This window comes from Mixophyes fleayi, chromosome 4 (genome assembly GCF_038048845.1).
Source record: "Mixophyes fleayi isolate aMixFle1 chromosome 4, aMixFle1.hap1, whole genome shotgun sequence".
NCBI lineage: Eukaryota > Metazoa > Chordata > Amphibia > Anura > Limnodynastidae > Mixophyes > Mixophyes fleayi.
In genome coordinates this window covers 138,641,417-138,659,255 of record NC_134405.1, presented here as the reverse complement: position 1 = coordinate 138,659,255, position 17,839 = coordinate 138,641,417, and positions in this window count along the sequence as shown.

Sequence of the window (17,839 nt, the reverse complement as noted above, 5' to 3'; positions counted from 1 at the left end):
CAATGAAGCCTAATGCCTAATTGCCGAACATTGGGTTATGTTACGTACAGGTCTGAGACTTGTGACAAAGTAAATGTAAAGGTGTGATTTTTTACTCACATGCTTTGAAGTGTTTATTTCCACAGCTAACAGCAGAGCTGACAAAGGTGTCTATATGGAATAGGAGTTACAGAGCACGTTTACGCTGCAATAGATAGCAAGAGTAATTGCTGCCAGTATATATTCTCTTTACTCCAGTTAAAATGGACAAAAAAAAAGAATAAAATGTGTCAGAAAGAAAGTGTACAAACAGGTGTGACTGGAATTGATTCCCAGCAGAGTGAATTGGAAAAATGTCAGGTACTTTGCAGAATGGAAAACAAGTTGAAGAATCTCATGCTCTCTGTGCAAGCCTGGTGTTACCTGGGTCATACTATGTGGCCAGTAAAACAATATGATTGTTTTGAGAAAACTTTCGTAGAAAATTATGTAATCATGGCAAAGTATGATCGCATGGAGAGGACTTTTAGAAAAGTAATCTCCTGGCTGGAGAAAGAGTTGAGGGACTCAAAGCAGCATTGTGCTAAAAAGGTGAAAATCCAAGAAGCTATTTCTGAGTCCCTGAGAAGTGAATTACAAGAGTTGTTTAAGGCAAAATAAAGAGCAGTAGAATCTCTTAAAGACATAATAGCAAAGAAAGACAAAGAGATTGCTGGGCTGAAACAAGAGCTTGTCAAGACTCAGCCTGAGGTGACTCCCAGCACTGGTCAGCCCGAGGTGACTTCCAGCACTGTTCAGCTCTTGGTACCACATGGTGCTGTTTGGTCTGTGGAACCTCATAGTGATGTCCGGTCAGGGATGCTTTGTGGTGTTGCTATTGCTCAAGGTCCAGCTTTGAAGTTGTGGAACAGAAGGTGTTTCAGGTGTGGACAACAGGGACACCTTACAGCCGAATGCAACAAACCCCATAAACAGGATCGGAAAGAGGTCTGTCGTGTCCAGGTCCGACTGGACATGCCAGCAACTGAAACACTGGTCAGAATTCCAGTCTTAAAGTATCTGCCAGGGAACTCACAGCATGTGGATCTCGGTTGTGGTGACTTGCTATCCCGGAATGCTGTCCTGGGGGACATGTTAAAACTGCCACAATAGTGTCACCTTTTGGCAAGCCTGGACAGACTAAATTAGCAGTGGCTGGTGGCATCTCGGATGTGCCCGTCTCACCAGTTGGTGAGAGGATAGACTGGTCTATGTATCCAGAGTTCTTTAGTGTGACGAACTTGGCACGAGACCAGAGGAATGATGGGACTTTACAAGATGCATTTAAATTGGTTAATAATGATGATACTTTTGTGGGACCTGTCAACTCGGCAAGCTGTATGCCAACATATGTTGTGAAAGAAAATGTTTAGTTTCGCATTGCTACTGTGAAGGGGAGGAGAGTAGAACAGTTAGTGGCCCCAAGAGTACCCCTAGTGTTGGAGGCTGGACACACACAGGTTGGTAGGGGACAATTAGGGGAAGGGAGAACAAGGGAACATGTTCTGCGCAGGTTTTATTGGCCCAGATTCTACTTAGGACTTGCGGTGGGCAAGAAAATCTACCCCAACATCACAGTACAGCCACAATTGCACAGTACAGCCTGTACTGTGCAATTGTGCATGGCAACTGAGGGCCAGTCGGCCAGTTAGTGGCCGGCTGGTAGTGAGGAAAATGGCTCTATAGCCAGATGTAGGTTGCCTGGTGTCGTCCTGTATATAGTTAGGATCAATATATATAAATACAATATGCAGTGTATTTTTAAGTTTTCATGTTATGCACCCACTTAGTTTAATGTTAAAAGCCTGAACATGAGCATTTTTTTATGTATGTTTCTGTTAATGCACTTTATAAACAAAAATAATGCGTGTATAATCAGCCATTGTTTGTATTTTTGTCTTCAATAGTCAATAAAATAACATATCTTTACCTCACAAAATGTCTCAATTTCATCAGGATAGTCCTGATTTTTGGGGACTATCCTGATTAGCCAAGAGCTTGAGGGAGAGCTGGGACGTATATCCACTTTTCATTTTACATACATGCTGTGTGAAGCAGTTAGTGGTGCACTCTTTATATAAAGGAAGATGGAAGGGAGATGCAGGTGGTAGAGGTAAGTGCAGCTATGTCCTCCTTGGTGCTGGCCACAACTCACATCACTGACCACACCTCCAGCGAGACGACACTTCTCACAATAGACCATTTGTAATTTTCAGTTCCATGCGCATGTGGCCTTTAATCTGGCCCTGCTGCTAACCCTCTCTGCCAGTTGCTACACTGGAAATTGATAGGTGGAGTGCACATATTGGCCCTGAGTCATTATGGAGAGCAAAGCATAAAAAAGAGTAACTTTGCACCTGGGCAAAACCATGTTGTATTGGAGGGGGAGGTAAATTTAAAATGTGGGGACAGACTTATACTTGGAATAGGGCATGTCCTAGATCATCTTTAAGTTTCAGTGTACAAATAAAGATATCAAGTATTTGTGTGCTACATGAAAAAACAGCCAGTATTTAACATATATGCAAAACAATAAACTAATTTGCACCCCTTGAATTGTAACATGGTTTGTCCTAGAGAACATTCACTCTTTTTTTCCCCTTAATGATTCAGGCCCATAGCGCATACTTGCCAACTTTGAAACAAATATTATTTTTCACAAAGTCTGCTGCCTCAGTTTTTATGATGCCAATTTGCATATACTCCAGAATGTCATGAAGAGTTATCAGATGAATCACAATTAATTTCAAAGTCCCTCTTTGCCATGACAATTAACTTTATCCCAAAAACAACTTTTCCACTGCATTTCAGCCCTGCCACAAAAGGACCAGCTGACATCAGGTTAGTGATTCTTTTGTTAACACACGTGAGAGTGTTGACGAGGACAAGGCTGAAGATCACTCTGTCATGCTGATTGAGTTAGAATAACAGACTGGAAGTTTTAAAAGGAGGGTGGTGCTGGAAATCATTGTTTTTCCTCTGTTAACCATGGTTTTCTGCAAGGAAACACATGTAGTTGTGGTGCCCCAAAGCCCAGTTGAACAGCATAGAGGAGTGCATAAGTGCTGTTAAAATGCAGGGCTACAAGGGGTTAATTGTGCTCCTGGAGACTTGTAACCAGGAGTGATTGACAGGAGGAGGATGAAGGCCCTGATTGGCTGGGGGAGTAACAGGAAGAGGATGTGCAGGAAGGATGAGAAAGAGAGAGCAGCATGGTAGAAGGAACAAGGGGGGCTGAGGTGCAGCCGAACAGAGAGAAGGTAAGCTGCTGTCAGAACTGGTGACATTGCCAGCAAAGCGGACGGAGAACAGCTGGGGACACGCAGTGGGGCACCAAAGACAGTCTCCACTAATTACAGAAGCCTCTCAAGGTAAAACCCTAGCCTGCAGTGTATTTCACACACCCCAGTGTCAGAGGGAAGAGTGATGAGAGAATCTATCCAAAACTGACATTGCATTCTTGTACAAGGAAGGCTACTGTTCCCTTCTTGGGAGCTTTTCCCCCAGATCATACCTTACACAGGCTGCAGGGAACAATTAATACCCCATTCATACTGCACCAAAATCTCGGGTTTTTGCCGGGGCGAGCTCAAACGACCCCGGTCTTGGTGCAGTATGAATGGTACAAGTCAAAAATCCCGGGTCTAAAAACCCGGGTCTTCAACCCGGGATTTATCGAGGGGTAATTTCCGGGTCAGACCAGGGTTGCCTGCACTATGAATGGTGCAACCCGGGTTTTTCAACCCGGGTTGCACAGAAAACAAGCTGATTGGCTGTCTGCCTGTCTCTGGAGGATGATGTCATTGGTGGGAGCCCGTGGAAGATTCAAGAAGGAGTTTAGGAGAAATGGTGGATGGTGGAGTGCAGATCAAGCTGAAGCAGAATCAGAGTTTGTTGGAGAAAATTGCTTTTATTTCACTGAAAAAGTGTGTATTAACAGCAATTATGACAAACTGGATGGAGGAAGAGGTGCGTGAGCTGCTGAATGTCAGAAGGGAGGAAGAAATTCGAAGGCAAGTGACTGGGACTGTGAAGGATGTCACAGTGTACTACAACATTGCCAAAATACTCACACAACGTGGCATAAAGAGGACACAGCAACAAGTCCTGAACAAATTGAAGTCCCTGAGGAAGCAGTACACTAAAGTCCATGACCACAACAGGCGCAAAAGTGGCGCTGCAAGAATGGACTGGCCCTTTTATGACCAGTGCAATATGGTCTTTGGACATTCTCCTCTGACAAATCCAATTGCACTGTCATCTTCTAGCAATGTGGATGCGGCTATACCAACACCACCAGAGAGCACACAGACAAGCGAGTCCGCAACGGTAATAATAGAAGATTCTATAGAAGACACCCCAGAACTGGAGTGCTCTGCCACAACAGATGACACCAACATTTCTTTGGACAAACTGAACGATTCACAGCCATTCCCTGCTGCGCAAGTCGTTACAGATACTTCGCAAGAAACGCAGCCAGAACCAGTGCCGGTGTCAAAGTCTACGCCAGGTCCCAGTTTACGCTCCAACAGTAAGTATTTTTAATAATCTCACATAATAACCAACTATATATACATACCAATATATCTACATAATTGGCAAAATAAAAATTAACTGTATAAACATAACTGCCAAAAACAGAGAACTATATCAACAGAAATGCAAGCCAAATACCAATAAATATATCTACATAACTTTAAAAAAAAAAAAAATGTTTGAACGTAACTGGCAAAAATAGAGAAGTATATCAACATAAATGCAAACCAAATACCAATATATCTACATAACTTAAAAAAGAGAACTATATCAACAAAAAACCCAAAAGACAAATATAATACACTCCAAAGTATTAAAACATTAACACGCATATGTTGCAGTGCAAAACTACTGGGCAAGAGGGAGGAGGCCTCAAGCACATATCAGCTTACAACACTGCTTTTTTGTTCTGCCACATTATATATTCTAATGTATGTTTTACTGTGTTTTTTTCTACGTACAGTTTACAACGTTCCTAAAAAACGCAAAAGGCCCAACAAAATGGAGCAAGCAACTAAAACAATGACAACTGTCATGATGGATCAACTGCGGGAGATGGACAGCACAATGAGGGAACACGAGAATACACAACTGCAGCGTTTCATGGACAATGAGCGGGATCTCCAGGACTCTTTCCTCATGCAAATCATGAACATGCAGGAACGCGTGTTACGCGAAAATCGTGACTGTATGATGGGATTCATGGACAGACTCCTCTCACGGGTGCAGGTACCTCCTTCAAGTCCTTACTATTATGACGGACATTATCCTATGTACCAGCGGTGGGGAAAACCTGTTAGGCAACAATAACCCTCCAAACCCGGTACAGAATACACAACATGCTCAACCTATGGGTAACCCCAACATAGAATACCCACCTGGTAACCAAACCACTCCACAACCAGAAATGCCACAATATCGGCAATTGTAATAATCATGTTTTATGGACAAATGTTTAACAGTTAATTGTTATCATGTATGTTACGTGTGATCTGGAAACACGCCGTTAGCTTCACATATTACGTGAAAAGCAAATTTGCACTTACTGTTTGGGCACATTTGTGTCTTCTGTTTACTACTTGTGTATATATATATTTTTTTTCTACATGCAAGTAAGCACTTTTGTATTGTGTCATTTTATATTTTTGTGAAGAGACATATGAGGAAATATGTACAAAACAAAATACAATATGTGAAATAAACATTTTTTTTTTACTTTTACATTTGTGTGGTACATTCAAACAAGTGAGGTCAAATTGGCAGTGAGGGTGGTGTAACGGACTTACCTGATCCCCGCCGCTCCATCCAGAAGCCGCACTTCCGCATCCAGGACCATGTGACCGCACCCGGAGGCGGTCACATGACCACAACCCAGAGGCGGGGATTTTGAATCCCCTTCAGCATAAAAACCTCACTCTGGCACTCGCTGAGTGTCAGAGCAACACTTACCTGTTCCTGGCTCCTGTTCTTCGTGGATTGCAGTGTCTTCCAGTTTCCAGTGTGTACCTGTGTGCTGATCTCTGCCTGTTTGACTTCCCTGGTTCTCCTATCCCTGTGTACCGACCCGACTTGCTGACCATTCTCCTATTCTTGTGACCCATGTACCGAACCTGGCTTGTGGACTCCGAGTTGCCTTCTGATTCTGCCTGACTCCATCCCTGTGTACCGAACCGGCTTGTTGGACTCCGCTACCTCCGCTTTACTCCGCTGTACTACATCTTGGGGCGAACCTGGGGACCGCGACCTGCGACTCCTGGCAGCGAAGCCCACCCCGCCTTGCGGCGGTTCTTGGTGAACACCGGGGAGATCGTTAGACTCCGCACCTCAGGTAAGCCAGCGCTAATCAAGATTAGTAATATAGTATCCAGAATCTGTTACAGGTGGTCCTAATAAGTTCAGCAGATGTATTGGTGCGCTCTCCTTCAAAAGTACTGGAGTCCACTGACAGCACTGGCATTTCAGATTCCTGCACATTCCACTCAGGTATCATCCAGGCGCTGACCTTGCGGTAAGGAGATGAAGCGATGATACAGGGCTTCCAGCAATGCCGTGGTGACTTCATGCACTAGAGTGCACACCGTGGATATCCCCACTCCAAACAAGCAGGAGATTGTCCGGTATTCTCCAGGGGTAGCATACCACCACAACACAATAGAAAGGCGCCTACATGGTGGAATAGGTTTCCCAAAGTTAGTGGCCTACATTTGCTGCATAAAACAGCAAAAACACACTAGTAAACATGAACTCTGGGCTACACATAAGTGAGTCGTCGGCCATGATGAAAAGTAATGTGGTAAACAATCACCACCCACTTTTGCATCATCTTTATGCGTCAAAAAAAACCAGTCACCTTTGAATCACATCACCATTTTTCAGCCAATGAAAACTGCTCTGGTGATGACTCCCACAAATTGCCAGGGCACAGACTTGTGCAGTATGAATGGGGTCAACCCGGGAAATTCCCGGGTCCGAGGTGCAGTATAAATGGTGTTTCTGAGCTGGGACACTCCGAGCCCGGCAAAAACCCGGCTGGAAAAACCCGGGATATTGCCGGGGCGGCAGTATGAAAGCGGTATAAGACTGTCGTTTCAGCTATCTCCTGTGTGTGCTGATAGAGATTCATTGACTGTTGAGAGAACAGCGCCATCTTGTGGCTGAACTGAGCAACAGCCCTGCTTTCTACTATAATACTTAACCCTTGATGGAAACCTCTGCAGGACATTGGAACACTACCAAATTCCTGTGCACAGGTCAGCCCAGGACTGAGTGTAAAATATGGTAACGTTACCGGGGATAATATTGGTGCACCAAATGTTTTAGATGGATGTTAATGTTATGTGATTTTCCTAAGAATTGATTTATTAATATTGAAGGTGTGACATTCAGTGTTAGTGGTACCGCTGCGATTCAAGTTAACTCAGCAGTAGATGCTAAAAGTGGGGCGCCTGACCCATAGGGAATAGCACGGTACCCCAATCACCTGAAAAAGAAGGAGCCCTCTAGTGGGCGCGGTAGTGACCGTAAGAGTCTTGATGAGTTATTATTGATGGTTCTTGCACCATTACCAGTCAGATATTGTTAACTTGAAAGTAGTAACTGTAATTACCAGTGTGCCTTATTAGACAATGTGTATTGAAGATGTGATCGCTATTGTGCCTTATACTCACCAGGTGTATGTTATATGTTAAATGCTATTGTGCTCTATGCTGATCAGACGCATTATTTTGTCATTACTATTGAGCTGAAGGGGTCAGTGGCGCGGTGGCTTACCAAAACTATCCTTACCGCATTCTCAATAAAAATCAAGTTGTTTGATCAATCTTTGTCCCTTTCATTGAAGTATTTATCTCCTGACCACCGCATATCCAAAAGAGAAAAGAACCTGACTCGTATCTGGGAGACAAGGTAAGGGAAGGATTTCCCATCAGTACATGACCACCACAAACTTTGGCGTCACGAACAGGATCCGAGTGCATCAGGAGAGTAATACCCTCAGTGAAAAATGGATCAGCAAATGGCAGGGCCACAAAACCCAAAACAGGCCGCCCCAGCAGCAACACCAAATGTGCCCATAACTCTACCGTAGTATTTCGGGGGCCCCATGGCTCCCGAAGTACAGCGGAGACGACAAGCTACAGACGACTTCATTCACAGAATTCAAGAACAAACTGGAATCCATGTTCCGGCTATACCCGTTGAATGAACAGCAGAAAGTGGAGATCTTAATAGGGCAACTCACAGGGTCGGCGCTCAGAGAAGTAATCTCATGGCCGATGGATGACAAGAAAAATGCGGCACAAGTTTTAAAAAAATTTCCACAACGTTTGAGACAAGGACTCTTCCGGAGCTGAAGATGAAACTATATGCTCGCAAGCAACAACCGAACGAGACACTGCGGGACTATGCCCTGAGCCTACAAGAAATGCTAAGAGCCATTCAGGCAGTGGACAAAGAGGAAGTACGAAACGCGGACAAAGCCCTGACCGTACAGTTCGTAGAAGGAGTCGCCCAAGAAAGCGTTAAGATTCAGCTACGACTGATGAAAGCACAGATGCCAGGCAAAACCTTCCGAGAGTTTAAAGAGACCGCCATCGCCATTGTCGGTAACCAACGGGGAAGGGAGCAAGAATACCCAGAATTGGTGGGCTTCAGAGAAAGCGCAAGCTCGATGGGAGCCATGGCACGCAGCACAGAAAAATCAACACGGGCCCAAGAATCGGTAATACAGAGCTGTCAGTATACCACCGGAGACCCAATGCAAACGTTCAAAAAGCAAATGAAGGAGCTGGCTGTCGGAATGGCAGAAATTCAGTGAGAGATGCGCCTACGGGGAACCAAAGTGGAGGCCCGAAAGACAAAGACCACTCTGAGGCAGGTGGGAACCACCTCGCGAGTATGTACGGCGATCGTTCAACCAATTTAAAGGTCAAGGGCGCCCGATATGCAGCCGGTGCCATGGGGTAGGACACATAGAACGAAACTGCAACCAGACGAGCATTTAAACTCCAACATCAGCGGCGCACGGAGGATTGTCGGGGGGGGAGGGGGTTTCCCCCCGCCGACCCAAAAAAACCAAAAAAAAAACCAGAGAGAGAGAGCTGCTGCGCATGTGCCGCAGCTCCGTTTCGCCAGCGCTGTCCTATACAGCAGCCGCGGCTCTGTCTAAGAAGCGTCTGCGGCGGTGCTGTATACAATACAGACTGTCGAATTTGATGGTGTGGAGGGAGAGAAGGGTGCCGAGGCAGCAAACGTGACTGGCCCTTGTGGTGTACCAGTAAAAGGAAGCAGATTTGCACCCTACCGACGAAGGTTCCGCAGACGTTTCTACCAGCCAAGAGGAGAGAATGCTGCAGAATCTGGTGGGGAAGTAAGTACAGAGCAAGTGAGCGAGGGGGAGAGAGCAGAGAAAGTGTCCCCTCAGCAGAGACCTGTCCAGCGCAGGCGCCCTCCTCCGTTCTTCTACAAACGGCAGAAGAAAGACTACGACCAGGATGCGCAGGCCTGTCGGCTGCCAGAAGGGAGCATCATCCTCAAGAAGAATAATCGACCCCGGAGTAAGCTGGATCCCAAGTGGGAGTTGAACCCGTATGTGACTACGGCCGAACCCATATCAACGATGGCTGTTTACCAGATTTCGAGACCAGACGGCACCCGTCCACAGTGGATTCACCGAAACCAGCTCAAGCTCCGCCCAAGGCCAGACCAAGGGCCAGAAGAAACATCAAGGGATGACTGGGACGAAGAGCCAGATAATGGCGAAGGGACTTTGCCTCAGCTGCCCACTGACCCTTTCGAGCTACTATTGGCGGTATCAGGATTAGAGATCTACTGAAACTATTGTATATAATGTATATTAAAACTGCTGTCATTGGAAATGTTTGCCATTATAATTGTTGTAGACGTGTGATTTGAGTTGATAAAGAATAACCACCTTTATGTCTTAATGCGTGAGGACACGCACCTGAAAAAGCGGGGGTGGACGTGGTGCCCCAAAGCTCAGTTGAACAGCACAGAGGAGTGCATAAGCGCTGTTAAAATGCAGGGCTTCAAGGGGTAAATTGTGCTCCTGGAGACTTGTAACCAGGAGTGATTGACAGGAGGAGGATGAATGCCCTGATTGGCTGGGGGAGTAACAGGAAGAGGATGTGCAGGAAGGAGGAGAAAGAGAGAGCAGCATGGTAGAAGGAACAAGGGGGGCTGAGGTGCAGCCAAACAGAGAGAAGATAAGCTGCTGTCAGAACTGGTGACATTGTCAGCAAAGCGGACGGAGAACAGCTGGGGACACGCAGTGGGGCGCCAAAGACAGTCTCCACTAACTACAGAAGCCTCTCAAGTTAAAACCCTAGCCTGCGGTGTATTGCACACACCCCAGTGTCAGAGGGAAGAGTGATGAGAGAATCTATCCAAAACTGACATTGCATTCTTGTACAAGGAAGGCTACTGTTCCCTTCTTGGGAGCTTTTCCCCCAGACCATACCTTACACAGGCTGCAGGGAACAATTAAGACTGTCGTTTCAGCTATATCCTGTGTGTGCTGATAGAGATTCATTGACTGTTGAGAGAACAGCGCCATCTTGTGGCTGAACTGAGCAACAGCCCTGCTTTCTACTATAATACTTAACCCTTGATGGAAACCTCTGGACATTGGAACACTACCAAATTCCTGTGCACAGGTCAGCCCAGGACCGAGTGTAAAATATGGTAACGTTACTGGGGATAATATTGGTGCACCAAATGTTTTAGATGGATGTTAATGTTATGTGATTTACCTAAGAATTGATTTATTAATATTGAAGGTGTGACATTCAGTGTTCGTGGTACCGCTGCGATTCAAGTTAACTCAGCAGTAGATGCTAAAAGTGGGGCGCCTGACCCATAGGGAATAGCACGGTACCCCAAACACCTGAAAAAGAAGGAGCCCTCTAGTGGGCGCGGTAGTGACCGTAAGAGTCTTGATGAGTTATTATTGATGGTTCTTGCACCATCACCAGTCAGATATTGTTAACTTGAAAGTAGTAACTGTGGTGATCGCTATTGTGCCTTATACTCACCGGGTGTATGTTATATGTTAAATGCTATTGTGCTCTATGCTGATCAGACGCATTATTTTGTCATTACTATTGAGCTGAGGGGGTCAGTGGCGTGGTGGCTTACCAAAACTATCCTTACCGCATTCTCAATAAAATCAAGTTGTTTGATCAATCTTTGTCCCTTTCATTGAAGTATTTATCTCCTGACCACCGGATATCCAAAAGAGAAAAGAACCTGACTCGTATCTGGGAGACAAGGTAAGGGAAGAATTTCCCATCAGTACTCGACCACCATATAGTCATCATTGCTTTGCACAAAAAGGGCTCCACAGGCAAGGATATTGCTGCTAGTAACATTGCACCTAAATCACACATTTATCAGATCATCAAGAACTTCAAGGAGAGGGGATCAATAGTTGTGAAGAAGGCTTCAGGGCATCCAAGAACGTCCAGCAAGAGCCAGGACCATCACGTAAAGTTGACTCAGCTGTGGAATCGGGGCACCATCACTGCAGTGCTTGCTCAGGAATCGCAGCAGGCAGGTGTGAGTGCATCTGCATGCACAGTGAGGCGAAGAATTTAAGAGGATGACCTGGTTTCAAGAAGGCCAGCAAATATGCCAATTCTCTCCAGGAAAAACATTAGGGACAGACTAGTATTCTTCAAAAGGTACAGGGATCGGACTGCTGAGGACTCGGGTAAAGTAATTTTCTCTGATGAATCCCCTTTCAGATTGTTTGGGGCATCTGGAAAAACGCTTGTCCGGAGAAGAAAAGGTGAGAACTACCATCAGTCCTGTGTCATGTCAACAGTAAAGCATCCTGAGAACATTCATGTGTGGGGTTGATTCTCAGCCAATGGAGTGGGCTCACTCACAATTTTGCCTAAGAACACAGGCATGAATAAAGAATGGTACCAAAACATCCTCCAATAGCAACTTCTCCTAACCATCCGAGAACAGTTTGGTGACGAACAATACTTTTTCCAGCATGATGGAGCACCATAAGGCAAAAGTGATAACTAAGAGGCTCGGGATCAAAACATTGAAATTTTGGGTCCATGGCCAGGAAACTCCCCAGACCATAATCCTATTGAGAAGTTATGGTCAATCCGCAAGAGACAGGTGGACAAACAAAAACCCACAAATTCTGACAAACTCCAGAGGTCTTTAAAAAGAAGAGTCAACAGTGCAAATATTGACTCTTTGCATAAACTTAATGTAATTGTCAATAAAAGCCTTTGAAACTTATGAAATCCTATTAATAAAGCCCTCTTTAATGAGAAGCAGGTACACTTTAATAACGTGGTGACACAATTAGGGAATAAATATATAAAAAAGGCAGATACCAATTTTATAAATTTGGTAATAAAATAAGTAGATTACTTTCCAATCTGTTACAAGCATCTAGAGCTACCACATGAATTACTTCCTTATGAGATGTTTCTGGGGTCCTGAAATACTCTGGTGATGATATACTAAATATATTTAAACTTTTTTTTACGAGACACTTTATACTCAAGAGTTACCCAATCTGGAGAATAAACATATCTTCTGGTCCCAGATTAATTTACCTCCCCACCCATCAGATATTTGGTCTAGATGCTCTGATCTCTGAAGAGGAGGTAATAGCGGCAATTAAACAACCGGAAACCCAACAAATCACCTGGTCCAGATGGCTTATCTGGAGATTTTTATAAAATACTACTGCCCCGAATTTCTAAACTCTTGAAAAACTTTTAAATACCTTCCCTCCCATTTTAACACAGCAACTCTGAAGGTACTGCTTAAGGCGGGAAGGAATGCTGAGTTCCCCAGTTCCTACCTGCCGAAATCACTTTTAAATACTGATTATAAAATTTTTACAAAAATTCTTGCAGAACGTCTAAAAGAGATATTACCCAGTATCATACACCTAGACCAAACTTGGTATGGGGTAGGAACTCAGTATCAAATATTGGGAAAGTTATAACGGTACTACAGTCGGAGTGGGAGGTAAGTTGAGTGGTGGTAGTCACTTCTGTGACTACAGTAAATCCGGCAGCAGTTTGAGCGATAGGAGAAGTGCGATTTTCAGGTGTCCGACCTGGAGGGGAGAGCGACTGCTTGAAATGACTGTTACAAACAATTCCGCTGAATGAACATCCCAGCGCCTGCAAATCATGTCAGCTTAAAGTGCAACCTAGACATTCTCGCTATTAAGGTGGTCAGTTAAGGAAGCGCCGCCTCTACAATGTTTAGTATACATTGTAGAGGGACGCATCAAGGCTCACCACATTGCTATTGTCTTGGAGCCATTAGCAGAGGCACTTAGACAAACCCAATTATGCTCGGGGATCATTCAAGAAAAACAGAAGCAAAACTTTCTCTTTTTGCAGATAATATGCTGCTCTTTATATCAAAACCTGAAATCTCTATCCCAACTATACTCAATGTTATAGAAAAGTTCAGTTAATTTACTGGATATAAAATTAATTTCCAGAAGTTGGAGATTCTTCATTTAGGTACTGTCCAGACAAAAGAAACAATGCTCACAGGGACTAGGTGCCTTTCGAGTTGTACAACTCACACTCAAGTATCTGGGTATTCAAATAACTCCCTCTCCACAACGATTGTATCAACATAATTTTACCCTGATTATTAACCCAGCTAAACAATTGGAAACATTTAAAAGTATCTTTAATGGGAAGAGTAGCGATAATTAAAAGCATAATTTTCAGACACTCACCTATTCTATGCAAATGCTCCCCATAGCTATGGGCAAAATAGATGTGTCAAAGGGTACAGTCCTCTTTAGCCAGTTCATCTGGCAACAGAAAAAGCCCAAAATAGCGAGACGGAGACTTACATTGCCAAAACAAATGGAAGGTTTAGGTTTCCCGGATAGCCAGGCCTTTAATAGGACGGCAATGTTATATATATATAGATATATTTCGGACTGGTTATTACACCTTGGACATTTTACTAATAGGGTGTTAGAGGAAGAAAGTTTCTATCCCTATGCTCCAGCAGCCATCTTCCATCTCCCAAAGTCTATGGTTCCACCCACAATAATCCAAAATATTTTATTCAAATACAAAAACTGAAAAACAACCCAAAATTTACTAAGTATCTTCCGTTATGGGGCAACCCAGAGTTTACCCCCTCACTCACTAACCAGAACTATAGGGCTTAAAAAGTGAAGGGCATTTTATCAGTAAAAGACGTCTTTGATCCAGTTGGGGTAATTTACTCCTTTCAGTAACTACAGGAGCTGCATTCACTCCCGCATACTCACTTCTATCTATATCTGCAAGTTCGCCATTATATTACAAATAAACAACAAGCAGCACCATAAAATTGTGACGACACAATGGTTAATCTGGAATCTTTATTGGGCTTCTTTAGAATACATAAATTGATAAGATATTTGTATACAGACTTGATCAACAATGACGTGGCTTCTGTGTGGTCTGGAATTTGGGAGCCCTGGAAACGGGACATTCCTGATCTCCGCCCTCCGGAAGATGTCTTGGCTTATTTAGAACATACAATGAAAGCTTTGAGTTCAGCAAAGCTCCAAGAAATACATATTAAAACAGTCAACAGAGCCTACATCTCTCAAATGCAGAGAAGACATATATTAGATTCTGAATTGGGCCTTTCCTCTAAATGTAAGAAAAACAATGCTACTTTGATACATAATATATGGTCCTGTTCAAAGATAGTTAAATTTTGGAACAAATTGGTTGGCTTTCTGAATTTCACCTTTCGCTTACATTATGCAGGTTTTTGAAGGAACCAAGTGGTCCTTATAGAGACGGCTATAGAGTTGTATGTTTTGAGGGGAATGTAAGTCGTGTTTGTTAACAGACACATGCTCCCCCCTGCTCCTTCCTCTCTCTCTCACCACTATATTCAATGAAGTCTTATATACTGTGTGTATCTAAATACGTGATGCTATCTATTGTATGTTTATGCAAATTGTCGAGCACCACCACCCCTCTTCCCTACCCCACTCCTATCTTCCTCCCTTTTTATCTATTTTTGATGCTCTCTATTTGTACAGTTTATCGCTGTAACGCATGACAAATTTTTTGCTGTAATGTAAAACAAAACAAAACACTGTAGCAGCATACTTTGTGAAAACCAATACTTGTGTCATTCTCAAAACTTTTGGCCATGACTGTTTACTATGTACACTCTCTATATCTCACATAATTCTCTCAGAGCATGCACCCGTACTCTCGACATCCGAATCACATAGGTCAGGTTCAGCACCTTCATGAACTTGACATCTCTCTTGTTCCTGACTAAAAAAAAAGAACAAGCGGCATCCACACACTCTTCTACCCACAGAAGGCATTATATCAAATATGCAGAGCAATGTATGGTGCCCAAAGTCATATGCAGAGCCATATCTAGTGTAAAGTATTAGAACATAGCTCAGTTCTGTCTTGCCTCAAAGTACCTTTTTTCTCCCGCTGAGCCCGCTAACACAAACTATTAGCCTATTGCTGGAAGTGCTGCTTCCTGTCCTACACTGAACTCTGACAGTCAGTCCAAGCTTAATGTCAAACAGAAACCCGAACAGCTGTCAGCAAGTGACACAGCTGGCTGTTAGCTTTTCAGGAGAGGGTAGGGCTATGCATAACAGAAATGGCTGCCTGAAAAGCTGGCCATACAAGGTATTTGCAGCTCACCTATGTTGGTGCCATAAAATGAAGTGACAGGAGGCAGCAATAAAGACTCTTGCATGTCAAATTAGTATGTAAGAGTCACTGTATCTGTTACCATTATGATCTCCTCTCACACTGCTGTAAGTCTAGCTGCTCAGCCCGTCTTGGGATGTATGCATTCTCTCTGTATTGAAAAAACAGTTTGATCCAAAGTATTTTGACCTTTGTGAAATCCCTTCCTGTGACTGGTGCAGATACAATAGCATTAGAATTACAGACAAGACATCGTGAGGCACAAGTTGGGGAAGAGAACATCTATATTATTTGAAATCTGATGGAAAGCCTTGGCAGCATCACAATATTTATAGAAATTGGCGATGAGGGTCAGCAGCAACAGGGTCTTAAGCCAGTCATAATAAATATAGCATTGTTGCAGGGAAGTTGGGGGGGGGGGGGGGGGGGGATTCCCCTTCATTGGTAGCATAGGTTAAATTAATTACAGTATCCAAAAACTGTGGTATGGATATATATTTATATATCAATGTATAGGCCAAGGTTTTGCTTAAAACATAAATTGATCATTTATACTTATGGAAAAGTAGTCCAATATCTATTAGCTGACATTTTTTAACATTTTGCTGGCATTATTGTTTTTTTAATATTGGTCTTTAGTAGTAGTGCTAAAGTAGATTTGGCACTGGCACTGTACAGAGTATGCACAGTATACAGGGGATTTGGTACTGTACAGAGTATGCACAGTATACAGGGGATTTGGCACTGGCTGTACAGAGTATGCACAGTATACAGGGGATTTGGCACTGGCAGTACAGAGTATGCACAGTATACAGGGGATTTGGCACTGGCTGTACAGAGTATGCACGGTATACAGGGGATTTGTCACTGGCTGTACAGAGTATGCACGGTATACAGGGGATTTGTCACTGGCAGTACAGAGTATGCACAGTATACAGGGGATTTGGCACTGGCAGTACAGAGTATGCACAATATACAGGGGATTTGGCACTGGCTGTACAGAGTATGCACAGTATACAGGGGATTTGGCACTGGCTGTACAGACTATGCACGGTATACAGGGGATTTGGTACTGGCTGTACAGAGTATGCACAGTATACAGGGGATTTGTCACTGGCTGTACAGAGTATGTACAGTATACAGGGGATTTGTCACTGGCTGTACAGAGTATGCACAGTATACAGGGGATTTGACACTGGCTGTACAGAGTATGCACAGTATACAGGGGATTTGGAAGTGGATATATAGTGGCCTTTACAGTGGTTGCACAGATGAAATACAGTGGATGTGGCATCCCACTGACAAAGTCCACGTAATGAAGCACATCAGGGTGTGACTTGACACAGTATAGACCCCAGTATTGGATTTATACTATAATTTTGTACTCAATAGAAGTGTTGAAGAGTTGTTTTCTATGATGATCAAGTATTCTTTTGCTTCTGGTATGCACATCATGTTTTTATTAAGCTGTTATTAATAACATTTACTTATATTATGAAGCGCTCCCTCTCTTCTTGTTGCAAATATATATGGGAACTAAAAATATCGAATTACCATAACTGCATACTATAATAATTAATCAGTATAATCATCATTTGATTAAAAAACATAATTCCATAAATACACATGATTAGATTGTAAGTATAAAATCAAAGATGTATTTGATTATACTGATTGCATAAAATAATAAGTATATAATTTTATTTTCATCACAGATAGTGTTACCAGATTGGCCAGGGGAACTAGCTCCGGTAGCAGCCTTAGTTAGTAGTGCAGTGTTTAGCTGACAATTATGGGTCAGCTAGAAAGCAAACTTTTCAGCATAAACATGTATTAATTTACAGAAATCCAGAAATTGAAAATAATAAACATCTAATTCCATTCAGGGCACTGCCTCACGTCTTCAACCCTCTCTAACACGTGTACAGCTATTGCACTTTGCAGTCTCTCTCGAGACTCTGCTGTCTCACAGCCTCACTGCAGGACTCTTGTGTCTCAGTATCTACTGAACTCCTGCTCAACTCCTTTCCTGAGTTGTTTGACTGCCACCTACAGGTCTGTACTGG